General features: G+C 42.3%; 1 protein-coding gene across 2 annotated transcripts in view; it reads left to right on the top strand.

Annotated features, from left to right (window-relative positions):
- The window catches only part of PRKAG2 (protein kinase AMP-activated non-catalytic subunit gamma 2), a 223498-nt gene that overhangs the window by 81623 nt on the left and 127955 nt on the right, over positions 1 to 13920 (top strand). The window lies entirely within an intron of this gene.

Below are 13920 nucleotides of genomic sequence, written 5' to 3'. Positions count from 1 at the left end.
ATTTGGCTATATGATTCCTGCAATGTACTGATAGCTTTCAGTGACTTTTGAGTAGTTTAGAGGGACCTTCTTCTTTTTCATCATCAGAATTTCCCTTAAAGGTGTTGCTGTTAATCAGAACAAGTAATTTCATAATTAATTTTGTGCACAAGAACCATGGCTATGCAAACTCATATAGGATTTTTCTTTCTTTTTATCAGAAGTTTTGCTGCAGCTTAATTGAAATGGCATCTTTTCCAGTCTTTACCCCTCTCTAAAACACCATCAGGAGATTAAAAGTAGGAGTCAGTGATTCTGAAGGACTCCAAGTAGACTCCAGGCAGACTCCCAAGTATCATTTCTGTTCAAGGACATTTGTTCTTCTCTGCTTGAAGTTCAAGTATGCTTTTTATTCCACTCTTTTTCAAGCCTCACAGTAATTAAAGTCTATTTAAGCTCTTTTGCTAGTCCACGTAGGCTTAAATATTGCATAGGCAGTATGCTGCTGATTGAGTACACAGAGAAGGACAGGCTGCTGCCTGAATAACAGCAATATATACTGTATAGCAAAGCCATCTTGTGACTTTTTAATCAAGTTATCCAAGCAAGTAACACTGTTTAAGTCCTAGATAGATATAACAGAATATTGAATAAAGGAATCTTCCGGTAGTCAGCAAAATTCTTTTTGATAAGGTCACATCACTTGTCACAGGAACAGGCTTGGAATGGGGCCATGCTATATTTGAGCTAACAGAAGATACCCATGACCCTGCTGCTCCAGTGGGGGTTGCAGGAATTGCGCTGGGCTTGGGTGTTCATGGTCTTTTGTTCTTAAGGCAGGAGGGGCAGCCTCTTGGAAAGGGCATGGTGATTAAAATTGGTGTTTAAATTGTAACACTTCCCATTCTGCAGCTTTTGGCAAAGCCGAACATTTCTTACCGTGTGCTTTCACATCATTTAGCTCTCTTATGGAGAGGCTAATGCAAATACATGCCCTTTACTACCATGCTGAAGTCGATTTTATTCAGAATGTGCTAAAAGGGTCAGTAATGAATTACACTCTTCAGGTTTACTATATTTAATTAAATTTTATTTAACAAAACCTTTTCAGGACTTTAAGAAATATATGGCTTAGCATTTCTGTTGTATTATGTAGTTTTTCACGAGCAAAACATTTGCATTCTGCTACTTTGCAAATAAAGAATAACCTTAGGTATTATAAACCACTAAGTTAATTGGTTACATCCCACTCCAAACAAAGTCTCTGTGGCTTGAACAGCATTTCCTGAGTGACAAGACTTCTCAGACACTCTACAAACCAAATATCTCAGACCGTTGCAATGATGCTGTGCTGAAGAGCTAAACCAGGATGGGGCTCCATGTTTTTGAAGGTGCATAAATTCCTCACTGCAAAAAATTGCCACAGCCTACATGATTAAAATCTCATTTTCTCGAGCAGCTTGGGATACCTGTGTTAAAAATGAATGGGACTCAGGTTACTTTATCAGTTCTGAAACTGTGAGTGCATTGAAATCACATGGACTTGCCATGCTTGCCTGTCTTTACAGCCCTGTTGGTGTTGGGTTAATAGTATTAAAATGAAAATTAACTGTGTGCTGGGTTGTGCCAGGAGAAGCATCCCCAACAGGTCAAGAGAAGTCATCCTCCTGCTCTGCTCAGCACTGCAGTGCCAGGTCCAGTTCTGGGCTCCCAAGTACAAGAGAGACAGGGATGTACTGGTCCAGCAAAGGGCCACTACATTGGTCAGGGGATGGAGCATGTGGTGCAGGGGGAAGAAGAAGATGAAGGAGGAGAAGACCTTTTTGCTGTCGTCAGTTACATAATGGGGTTGTGGAGAAGTCAGTGCCAGGCATCTCAGGGATGCCCAGCAAAGGGGTGGGAGGCAGCGAGGGAAACTCCAGGCAGGTGTGAGAAAAAAGTTCTTGGTGGGAGTGATAACAGCATCAGAGCAGGGGTCCAGAGAGGCTGTGAAATTGCTGCCCTTGCAGATTTTAATAAGTCAACTGGACAAAGCTCTGAGCACCCCAATTTGAAGTTGGAGCAGTGCTTTGAGCAGCAGTTGGACCAGAGACCTCCAGTGGTCCCTCCCAGTCACAGCTCTTCTGGGAAACTGCATGGGAACCTTCCCTTTGGGTTTATAGCAAATCTGTATTTTATCCAGGCAATCTGCAATTTTTTTTTAAAAAAAAAAAAGGCACCAGATAAAAGTTCACAGGGGCTTGGGGTATTTTTGTCCCCCACTTTATCTGAAATGAATCTGTGCTGCCCTCCATCATCATGGAGCAGTATGTGGGGGAAGTATATGCTGTCTTTGTTTTACATTACATACCCCATCTTCCCTCCACTTCCTCCTCCCACACATTGTTCAAAACACAGTCTAACCTGTTACTCTGCATATTCCTTGTTTTTCTTGGAAGCAACTTCTTCCTAGCTTGTTTTCGTTTTAAAGGCTATGTGTGGTATTCTCAGTGCTTGCTTTCCCATGTAGTTGCTCTTTTCCCAGCTAAGTTATTTTGCCTTTTGAATGTATGCAGTTTAGGAAGGGCATTAATGGTTAGGGGAGGATGATTTTGAAACAGAAAGTGATTTGCAGATGGGAGTCTTAAAACACTTTCCACTGAAGGCTGGGAGTTTAAAGTTTTTGCTCATCTTTAATATCATATCCCTTCTGTTGGTACTAGCCAAAAACTCATCGTTGTGTCTTTTCCCTTTGGTTACCCCAGTTCAGCATCTGGTCATAACCCCATGGCTCTGAAGTGACAAAAGATTTGCCTTGAAAGGCAAAATACATTCCCACAACATGTGCTTGGCTGCCAGCCACTTCAGGTATTTTCTAAGTACAGCTTCAAAACAGTAAATGGCTTGTTGGGGCTTCACCTTTGAAAAGGCAGCCACCTCTGGAAGAGGCTCTGCGGGGACCTTTTTGGGTGAGGTGTGACCTTTTTTGGTGGGTGTTGGGTGAGGCCACTGGTGCAGCCCCTCCAGTTTGGGAAGTTCACTGCAGAGAAATCCAAGACAGCTCTTTGTGCACTGAGTTTCTGTACAAGTGCTTTGAAATTTTAATTCTCGACTTTTTTAATCTCTATTTTTTTGTCTGAGAATTTCTTTGCAACAGTACTGTTAGACCGACAATTGAAAACTGAATATGGATTTGGGATGAATTAAGCTTGGCTTTGAGGTGGCGCAGATGACTTGCTAATGCTGCTCACCCACACTAGGAAACTTGGCAGATGCAGTCCCACCCAGCACTGCCCACCTTGCACCTCCCAAAGCCAGGCACCTTCTGCAAGCGGAGACTTGGCTTTATGGGATGTAGAGCTTAGTACCTGGGTTTTACCCATCAGCGTGGGTGCATGAGTAACTGTGGAACATTGAGCAATTACATTTTAATTGGATACAAAAAAATGAGTAAATTGGAGTGACCTGTAGAAGCAGGAGGCTGATGCTGATTTTCTAAATGTTTTTCAAGGACAACAGGAACAAAGGATGAGTGAAGAGGTGCAAGTTGAAGTCTGAGGTGCTGTGAAAAGTTAATTCAAAACTGGTGTTGTGGAACCTCTTCCCAGTTTCTTTGGGGTTTGCTCAAAGCTGCATGAACTGCTCTCATGAAGAATGACTTGGGACCTGATGGTCTAAGACGTTGTTGAGTCTTGGCTGTGATGGGTGCATTTCTCTTGTGTGCTAGTTTGTGCAAGCAGGTATAATGCCAAGAGAAAGAAGTGGCACCAATTTACTCTCAGTAAAGCAAACTGAGGTGATCCAAAGTAAACACAGGAGCACAACCTGCACTGGGAGAAAACAGTTCAGGTTACACTTTTTCTTGCATGATCTCTCACTTCAGAACTAATACCTATACAAATAAATGAGAAAAACTTTATTTTTTTGAGTGGAAACTGGGGAGCTACCTCTACAGACAGGCTAAAATCAAGTACCCTGAATATTTTATTAAAAGTAGATGGTTGTGTGACATTTACATTATTAAAATATGTCTTTTTCCATGGGTCTGAATGCCCAATTTGAAGGTCTGCATTTTCCAGCCCTGCTTCCCCTTCCAAAACCATCAGTTCAGGTAACAGCAATATTCATGACACATTGATGGTGCTGCCAGTTTTAACAGCAAAGGAAATCAATTAAAAGGTTTCTGTTGACCTAAAGCTTTGGGATGTGGTGCATGGGATTAAAAGATAGCTCAGAATTAAAGGTTGTTTACAGAACTTTGAATCGAAGACTACACAGCTTTCAAACACCTTGAAGCTGGTGGTCAGATTTGAATCATAGTGAATTTGCACTGTATTTGAGGAAGGAAGTGTTTTCCAATATAAAGTCTTAATTTTCTGTCTTCACTTAAGAATTTTTCTCCTTCTGAAATGCAATACTATTAACTGTGACACCTAAAATAATCGATAAGGAGGGCTCCTCGTACTCCAGTAATAAAGGACCAGATAGCAATTTTTTCAGAAGACTGTGAGATTCAATACAGAATGGTTGCCATATATTTTATGCATTCTAATAATTTATTTTCTTGGAGATCATCTTGTGGTTAGACTACATCCTCTGTAAGAAAAGCTTATGACTGTGCTAATTTTTACCCATAGATGGAGCACGTAGCTCTCATTTGCGAGAGCCCAGGGAAGAAATAAGGAAAAAAAACCCTGCAGGGTTTCATGTTGCCACATTCAGCTCTGCTCCCTTGAAGGCCTCCTATCTGTGGCTGATCTGTGCTAAAACTTTTCCTCAAACTTTAAACTGAAATCCTTTCCCCTCCAAGATTTTACTCCATATTTGTGACATTTAGATAACAACTTGCAGCGAAGTGGAGTTTAGTCCAAGCCAGGCTGTTGTGGAGGGTTGGCAGCCGGGCGCAGGCGTTTCATGTACTGTTGGCTCAAGCTATTTCCCACTGTTACTCTGTAGGAATACCTTCCCATGGCACTCAGTGCTGCGATGAGATGTCCTCCCTCGTGCCAGCTGCTGGAGTCTATATTTGGATTTTTCTTTGCTGAATTGATAAATTCATCCTGTAGTCTTGGACTCTTCCAGCCTTTGGACCACAACTGTAGAGAACCATCAGTTATACCCTGCATTGGGACGCTGAACAGCTTCCACTTCCATCTCCAGTTTTTCATCTGTGTTCACCATCCTCCTGCCTTCTGAACAGGCAGGGGGGTGGGATGCCAGAGGGAAAGGCCATGAGGCAGCTTTGATTTCTGGTTGTGACTACCTTCACCATGCGGGTTGAGGAAGGATGGGGCTGCTCAGTCCAGGTTCACCTTGGGAGGGTGTTGTAGGCTCTTCCACTGTCATCCCATAAAACCTAGAAAAGGAGTAGAGGTGTTTGTCTTGCTTTAATTTCCAGTACTGCTGTGCAAAAACATGTGATCATAATTTTTGAAGCATGCTTTGCCCACAGAGGCAGACGGAGGGACTGACACTGTTCATTTTGGTCGTGTCTAAACTGGAAAAATTACTTTGTGCAGACAACATGTGTCAGCAAGGCTGCAGCCAAGCTGGTGCAGCACACAGCTTTGTATGGCCAAAGACCAGCACCATTTCCTCTGCCAGTTACTGACATCTGCTGTCAGCAGTAGGTCATTTTTTGGGTTAAAATGTGCCTATGGTAGTTGGTTTTAGTTTATTTGGAGATAACTTTCAACATGCTTCCCATTTCACCTTAGTTTCCCATGGTCAGTGTTATGTGCATCGGTGGAGTACATACGGTATGGTTTTACATTCTTCACCACTCTTTCTAGGCAAGAAGGATTTTTCAGACTATCTTCAAATTGCTAACGATTTAGGTGCAATGATACAAAAAAAAAAAAAAGTTTTTTAATCTCTGACTGTCATCTGTAGAGTATTGGACAGACCTGCAACCAGATTAATTCATTATCTTCTACCTCTTCCCTGGGTTTTGAACTATGGAACATGCTATAAATGATGAGACTTTTAAATAACAACAAAGTTGTTATTTCTTGTGTTGCATAGATAAGACCTTAGTTTTGTATTTGCTCTTCTAAAGACTGCTGCTGGCATGCAAGGGAAATAGAAATGACAGTTTGTACATCTCCAAAGGTTGATGAACCCTGGTGGCCTTTCACTGCTGGTCTTCTTTGTGTCCTTTGATAAGAGAGGTCTGCAGGCAGGTGACTTTGTTCCCCCACAGGTAGTAACGTAAACAACACTAAAGCTAAAGAGAGTTTTGAAGTATCAAGCTGCCTAATCACCGGAAATCATTTGGAAATAAATAGGGGGGAGGGTGTGTGGTTGTGGGTTGTTGGTCTTTTTAGCCTATCTTAGTTTGAAAATCCAGGAATACATGTAGGAGCAGATTTTCAAACATATTTATCTGTCTGTTTTCCATTTAGATCAATCATTTCAGAATTTCATCTCGAAGCAAGTATTTGGTTATAAATTCTAGAGAAATGCTGTTTATTTTAGTAGGTTTGTACACACGTTTAATGTTAAGTATATTGTTTTATTTGAATGTTCATGAATACTTGTCATGATCCCATTGAAAATGCATTGCGCTTCCAAGCTCTTTTGATATGTTTTTAGAGTCTGAAGTATTATTGATCACTTAAGCTATCAGATCCAAGCTTTACAGATGGGTTCTCAGCTATTTAAAAAGTCCATGGAATTAAGGAGTCCCTCAAAAATGGGCTGAATAAACATGATAAATGTTGAAACAATCAGTTTTCTGATCAGGAAATATGTGGAATGAAAGAACCTGATCACGAGGCAGAAAATTGCATGGTTTAAGGAATACAGTATGTGTAGTACAGTAAGTAAAGTACAGCTAAACCCCAGGCTCGGTCCAGCAGCCTGTAGCTCTTATGTAGCCCTTGTTGGGTCAGTGGGACTTTGGCTGAGCTTGGACTGAATGAAAACACTGATTTTAAAATTAAAATAAAAATCTTAATAATGACGGTAAATTGCTGTGCATTGTGAGAGTGAATAGGGCCAGGTGTTGAGCACTCTCATGTCTCAATTTATGGGCACTGTGGAAATTAGCCTTTGCTTTATGCAGCCCTGGGGGCTGTGAAAGCATCTTGAAGGGAAGCCCTGGTGATAACCAGTGAAGAGGCTGAAAGGGTTTTAAAGACTTCACATGGACTCTGCTACTTGCCTGCATGGATTACTAGATTTGTTCCCTGGTTTCACTTGTGTATTTTGTTTTCCCATTGACCATAAGGCCAAGTGAAGATAACATTCCCATTTGTATGGGAAGTAATTGTGGAAAGAGACCACAGTGAGAAGAGATCGCAGTCTTGTAGCTGAGCTGGTATAAACCATCACATGTGCTTCCAGCATCTGCTTTAGCACCACATCACTTCCAGAAGTCATTGGCAGAGTCGTGAGTTGGGCAAGGAGAGCCTGTAGCATCCATTTTGATTTGGCCAGGGGCTGGAGCACCTTATAGCAACGTCTGTAGTGATCATCTAGCTATGGAGTCATCACTGACCCATTTGGTCTATACAGCAAATTTAAATGCAGGTTGGTTGTTACTGGGAGGAGGAGATGTGGAAGAACCAAGAAAATATCTTCTAGTATAAAGCTGTGCATGGTGCCAGTTCTAGGATTTTTTTCCCCATTGCCATGCTAAGTCAAATGAATATCAGTCTGAATTAGGAGATCTCGCAAGAAGCTGTTTTGTACTTAAGTCTGACAGAAGTGAAAGGACTGTGGAAATGGTGTAATACCAACGCTATGTTAACGTCACTGATCTAACTAATTCCTGTACTCCTGAATCAGTGTAGTGGAGCTAAGTCTTTCCATGATGCTCTATTTGACTAAAGTAATCTCACATTTTCTTTGTCAAAGCAAAGTGAAACAAAGATGCTACTGTTTAAAATTAATTGGTTTAGGATTTTCTAGCCTAGTGAGTTAATTGGTTTGGGGGTTATTGTGATTAAAATAATGAACACATCAGCTAAAGGAGGGTAGAAGTCTTTTGTTCTTAACATAAAACAAAAAGAGGACAGGCAAGGTCTTTTACTTATGTCAGAAAATGAGTCTTGGGTCTAATTTTTGGACACTGCCCTATGCATGGTTCCCACCTATCAGAACCTTTAAAGAAATCTGTTTGATAATATGTGTGAGCCACTAACTGTTATTGCAGGTGCTTTGTTAATCCAGCAAAACTTCTGACAAGCTTCCCTAGCACAGCGTGGGACGTCGTGAATGAAGGATGACGCCATGCAAAGGATCCAATTCAGGTTCATGAAAGCATTTTATCACTCAGAGGCATACACATGCATGTTAGCTGGAGGTCCATGCTCCACAAAATTTGCATCATTTTTGGATTTGCAGGATGGGGGTTGTAAAATGCTCGGAAGCCCTGTCTGTGCTGTGCTAGCCCGTGTATGAAATGGCTTATGTTGCAAAGTGGGTGTGTGGATGCTCTACAAAGTACAGTGCAAAGGATGGGGCAGTGAAGTGAGGATTCATAGTGGGTACAGTGTGGAGCTATGGTAAGCAAAACTGTTGTAGTGAATGTAATTTTGAGAGTAACTGCTGAATAGAGAGACCTTTCTGAAGGGGAGATTGTAGCCTGTAGAGTTGACTGTACACTACCAGCGATAATCTGTAACTGGTGTTCTCCCCAGGCTGACTTTCTCTTTAGTCCACTTTCTGGATGTTAGAATTTGGTATCCAGCTAAACAGCTAAACCAGCCAATCTCCAGAGCCTTGCTGGAAAGGTCCAAATGTGAGAACTAACTGATTGGTGACAATCCTATAACCAGCATTGGTGGCTGACAAATGACAAATCTAAAGCCAGCAAGGAGCTTACAAAGGTCCCTGTGCTTGGGAGCTCTAGGATGGATCAATAAACGTAACTGCCTTCCCTTCCCACCAGAGATGGCTGGTTCTAGCATGGGGCACTGCGTGTTTAATGAAATCTAAATTTTCTTATTTCAGCTTTAAAACAAAAATAATGGGTTGTGAATTGTTTAGGGGTTTGTGTGTGGTTTGTTGGTTTTTTTAAGAAATTGGTTGCTTTTTCTATAGGCTTTCTGCTATGTCCTTTTCTGTCACAGTTCACCCAGTATTTGAAGGCTGTTCTCTGTCTTTAAAAAAATCTTGTCTTAGATCATGGAAAATATTAATCTGTGTGTACTTGATATGCGAAACAAGTACTCTGAGTCTTTGATGATCAGCCATTAAACCACCTCAGTTTCTTAGTTAAATTATTTTGAAATCTGCCTTGGGGTTGCTATAAGCACACTTTATTGGTAGTGGTTTATAATGGAGTTTCTTTGTAGTTTGCTTCTTGCAGCATCCCCTGCTGCTTATGGCTCTCTGAGCCTGAAATATAAGTGCAGCTTTGAAAGCCCCACGGAGGTGTGTGACACAGGACTGCGGTGACAAGTCCCTGCAGGTAGCTATGCCAGACAGTGCCACACAGTGCAAGCCCAAACTGCATCTCCCTGGGAGCTCCTACATGACTGTGAAACGTAGGTGCCCTCCTGTGGGCATCCTGCTGCTTCTCCTTGCTGTATGGACAGGCTGGGATTACCTTGCCTGCCTGGAGATGCTTTGGCTTGGGTTTTGAGCGGGATGCTAAGGACCTTTTATTATGCTTTCTTTTTTTCTTTTTTTGGTTTTTTTTCACTTTCTAAACCCATTCAAACAGCAGGGTCTAAAAGCATCCTTCCCTCCAACCTGTGTAACAGCAGTAATTTCAGCAGCTGTTCAGGAAACAACTCCTTTCCTCATCCCAGGAGAGTTTGCCATTGCCCTCAGGTCAGGATATGGCCCTCAATATCAAGATAGACATTTAATTGAGTTGACAAATGCACGGACCCTAATGCAATTCGTTTTTGGCTGGGGAAGGCATGTGAAGATAAGCCATTAATTATATATTCTTCAACAAACCCTGTTATTTGGGAATCCTGAGTGTTTCCTTTCAGGGTCACTGTGAATGTATCTGCCTCGTTGCCTGCCTGAGCCGGGCAGAAGGCTTGGTGTCAGATTTGTTTGCTTAACCTCAGTATAAGATTTCCATAGCTCTTCATGTTCACAGTCTTTCCACGGAGCTGTTTAAGGGTGAGAGGACTGCGCTTGGCAACCTGAGCTGTAACTCCAACGGGATGATGCTCTTTGCAGTTATGCAGTTGCTCCAATTCCTTTCACATGCCAACGTGCCCCCCATAGTTCCGAACAGCTGGAGACCAAAACTGGCTTCAATCCATGCAGAATAAAAATCCACATCTAAATGCTAGGAAGGTCAAAACTTTCTAGAGAGAGGGTGAAAGAACTGCACGTGAACTAATGCTTAATACTGGAGCGAGAGTAGCTACAGGTGGCAAATACTGCCCGTGTTATTTATTCTGTGTTTAGCATCTATATTAAGTGCCTGCCTTCTTCATGTTTGCTAGAGAAGGGGTGAGCTTGGCCATGGGGGGTGCACCTTGAAGGATTTCTGAAAGACAAGGAAAATAAATGGCAGCTGAAATGTGTAATAAACAGGTAATAAAAATGTGCTTTTGGCACAGGAGTCCTCAGCAAGGCAGCACTGGCCTAAACTTGTTTAGGAGAGCGAACCTCAACAATGAATCAACACAAACATTTAGATGAGCAGTTAGCTGATTTTTTTCATCTTTTAGAAGAAAGTATTGCTCCTTTCACCAAAGCTAATTAAAATGTGGTTTCTACCCCTGTGAAGGTCAAATTCTACTGTATTATGTGTATTGAAACACAATCTGATTTACAACATCTGACTTTCTCAGAGTGACACAGGGGAAGATTTGACCATTGGGCTCTGAACAGTGGAACAATTTCCAGATTTGGGTGCCTGAAGTTAACAGTATAAATCCTTGCTGAGATACCTAAACCAGTTGAAGGGGGCCTTCTTAATTAAAAAAAAAACCAACAACAAAACAACAAAAAACAAAACAAGGAAAAGAGAAGAATAAAGGAAATATTTTGACTGATTTCAACAATATTTGCTTGTCAACCCTATGAAGTTGGTAAACAATGAGGAGTAGTTTTCTACGTGGGGATCTAAGTTTTACTGTGTTGGGTTTTATCCTTTAAATCCACAGGGAAGCCTTTCCTTCCAATGCAATCAAAGGCACAGTCGTTGACAAAAGCCTAATTATGTCCCTTCCTTCCTCAAAAATGTAAATAGTAAGTAATGAGGATTATCACCAATCTGACATCTTGTATGTTCACTGGCGTTCGCGGAAATCTTTCAAGCAAGTGGTGGGGATTAATGCAAACCAGTTTGTACAGCTGTCTAGATTTCCTTGGATCAGAAGCCCAGACTGCAGAAAAATACATGGATTATCAGCAAATACTTACTAGTGGCAAGGGAATACAGGCAGGGAGAGATGTTCTGAATTTAGACAAATTGTCAGAGCCATGGCTATGGGGTAATAGGTATGGGCTTTGTTGCAGTAGTTAGAAACATTTTTCTTTTTCCATGGCTTTCATTGTTGTGGAAACGAAGACCAAGAAAGAGATGGAGATTTAGCATTTTTCTTAATTACATCGATGTATTCCTTTGTGATGAGCCATAATTTGTTCAATATTATTTAACTAATGTGGACTTATGCTCCAGTATTATCCAGACCAGGTGAAGAATGTGTTAAATGTATTAGAGTAGGGAAATGCAAAAAAAAACCCCAAACAAATCCTAACAAAAAACCTTGTCTTATTTCTCTGTGTTACATGGAACACCTCCATGTAATGATAGTAGCACATATCCATGCAGTCAGGTCAATCCTGAAAGACAAGACCCTCCTGGACTTTGGTGGGGGTAGTGGTGTGGAGCTTCTATGCAAGGGACATTCTGAGGGAAATTTCTGCCCCATGGTGATGTTTCACTTTTTATTTTAACCATGGAGTTTTGGGGTGATGAAGGGAGGTGAAATCTCAGATATTTTTTTGAGGGAGTAAGCCTTGGTGGAGACTCAAAGATGGTGGCTACTTTAGGATCGTCCCCAACCTCAGAGGATGGTGCTGGAGGAGCACATGGCCATTACAAAGGGTGAAATCTGGGGTTAAGGCACCTTGTTAAGTGGGGCTCTGGCAGGGGCTGGAGAAGCTCTAGGTGGCTGCAGCCACCTCAGTGACCCACGACGGCTTGTGCAGCAGCAGGATGCCACAAGTTAGAAGAGAAGGGGAGTGAAAATCTTTGGGAAACTGGCCTTAGGTCAACTCTTGTTCCAACTGCGGTTTCTTGGCATGGGTTTTGTTATTAAAGACATGTCACTGCAATTAAATCTCATTAAAGTCAAAAAAGGCGCTGATGAGCACTGGTCAGAAGTCACACTGCTGTTAAACTGACCCATCATTTTGGGACGAGCTTTGAGGCAGCGTGTCTTGGAGCTTTGTTTGGAGTAGCTGGAACCCGCTGTGGCAATCCCAGGAAGCTTCTCCGTTGGGAAGGCCAGGATATGGAGGGAGGAAGTGTTGCCGGTGGAGGAGCTTGCAAAGCAGACAGCTGTGCCGCAGAATGGGAACCTTAAATCCTCTGCGTGCAGCTGCTTCCCTGGGGAGCCCAGCTGCAAACCCAGGGAGCGGGAACACCAGCAGAGCACGGACCTGCACCCGCTGTACCACACCTTTAGCCATAGTTTGGCTCTAGTTTAGCTGAGAGAGCCAAGAGAAATTCCAGCTGCCCTGGGCTGGGGGTCTTGCCTGTGCTTGGAAAAGAAATTTGGAGAGCATGATTCCCAGGATTCACACCATCATTTTTACTCTTCTGTTGCATTTTGTATTTAAGAAGAGGTGTGCAGCTGGGAGGAGGTGAGTTTTTCTCATGAACTTGTGCATGTTCAGTGTGAGCATCCTGGCACTGCCTCCATGCACCAGCTTTTGCATCTTCAGACCATCCAAGTGCTCTCTCTTATGGTTGCCAGCCACAAGAGGCTTAGGGAAGTGGTGAAAGGCATGGCCACAAAACGAGCCTATCAAGTCATCTCCACCATTATTTCCACTGCCTATCGCTTTGTCCATTCCATTTTTAAAGGTGAAGAGACATATTTTTAAGGGCTTGTTTCTGTTTCAAGCTTTCCATCTGTTTTTTGATGGCATCAATCGTTTTTCCATGTAAATTTTTTACCAGTGGTTAAACTGCAGGATTGGGAGTGGTACAATGGAAAGGTGTCTTCTCCTCCCTGCAGAGGTGTTGAAGCCAGCACAGTGTCCAAAAATCTCATGTCTGCTACCGCTATGATGAGAGGAGAAACAGAATTACACAGCATAGGTGAACCTCACATGTTCACTGCTTTGTGATTGGCATCAGTTGGAAGGAGTTACAAGGTTGTGGTACACACTTTTGTTGCATTCAAGCTTTATTTACTCTCTTGAGGTGATGCTGTCGCAATGTTGAGTGTTATGATACGTGGAGGTTTTTTGAAGGAGCAATTGCAAGGAGCAGGAGAATATGCTGTTTGCTTCAGCATGGCTAAACTGTGTCATTGCCCAGTGCAGAAGGGCTCTGCAGGAATGGGGCACTGATGTTTGGGGTGGGATTGTTGAAAGAGAGTTAGCTGCTTGTATGTTCAAGGCATGTGACATTAAGTAAATAAAACAAGTGGCATTAAAGAAAGTATCTGAAAAGCACGTCATTTCCTTTGGAAGATAACCCCATAGGATGCTGAAATCTACTGCTGCAGAGCACTGGGATAATGGCATCATTCCTCACTTAGGAACCGTGTTGGGGACCAGCCTGGAAAAATGATCTGCAGTGAATTTTTTTTCACTTCTCTGCCATCCAGCTGCCAGGAAGGGGAGTTTAGTGCTGTATTTTATGTATGCACTTTGGCCCTGTTTCTGTTTCTGCCAGAAGCTCTCTCTCATGTCTTTCCAAATTCTTTACCATAAAAGATAGTAAAACACTACAGCACTTCACTAAATGGCATCCAGAGCTGTTTCTTCAAACACTAAGGCACAACTCAGACTGGGAGCAGGGCA

Source organism: Falco punctatus (genome assembly GCF_963210335.1).
Source record: "Falco punctatus genome assembly, chromosome: 4".
NCBI classification, from domain to species: Eukaryota; Metazoa; Chordata; class Aves; order Falconiformes; family Falconidae; genus Falco; species Falco punctatus.
The sequence above is the reverse complement of the archived record's forward strand: the minus strand, read 5'-3'. Positions and strand labels throughout refer to the sequence as shown.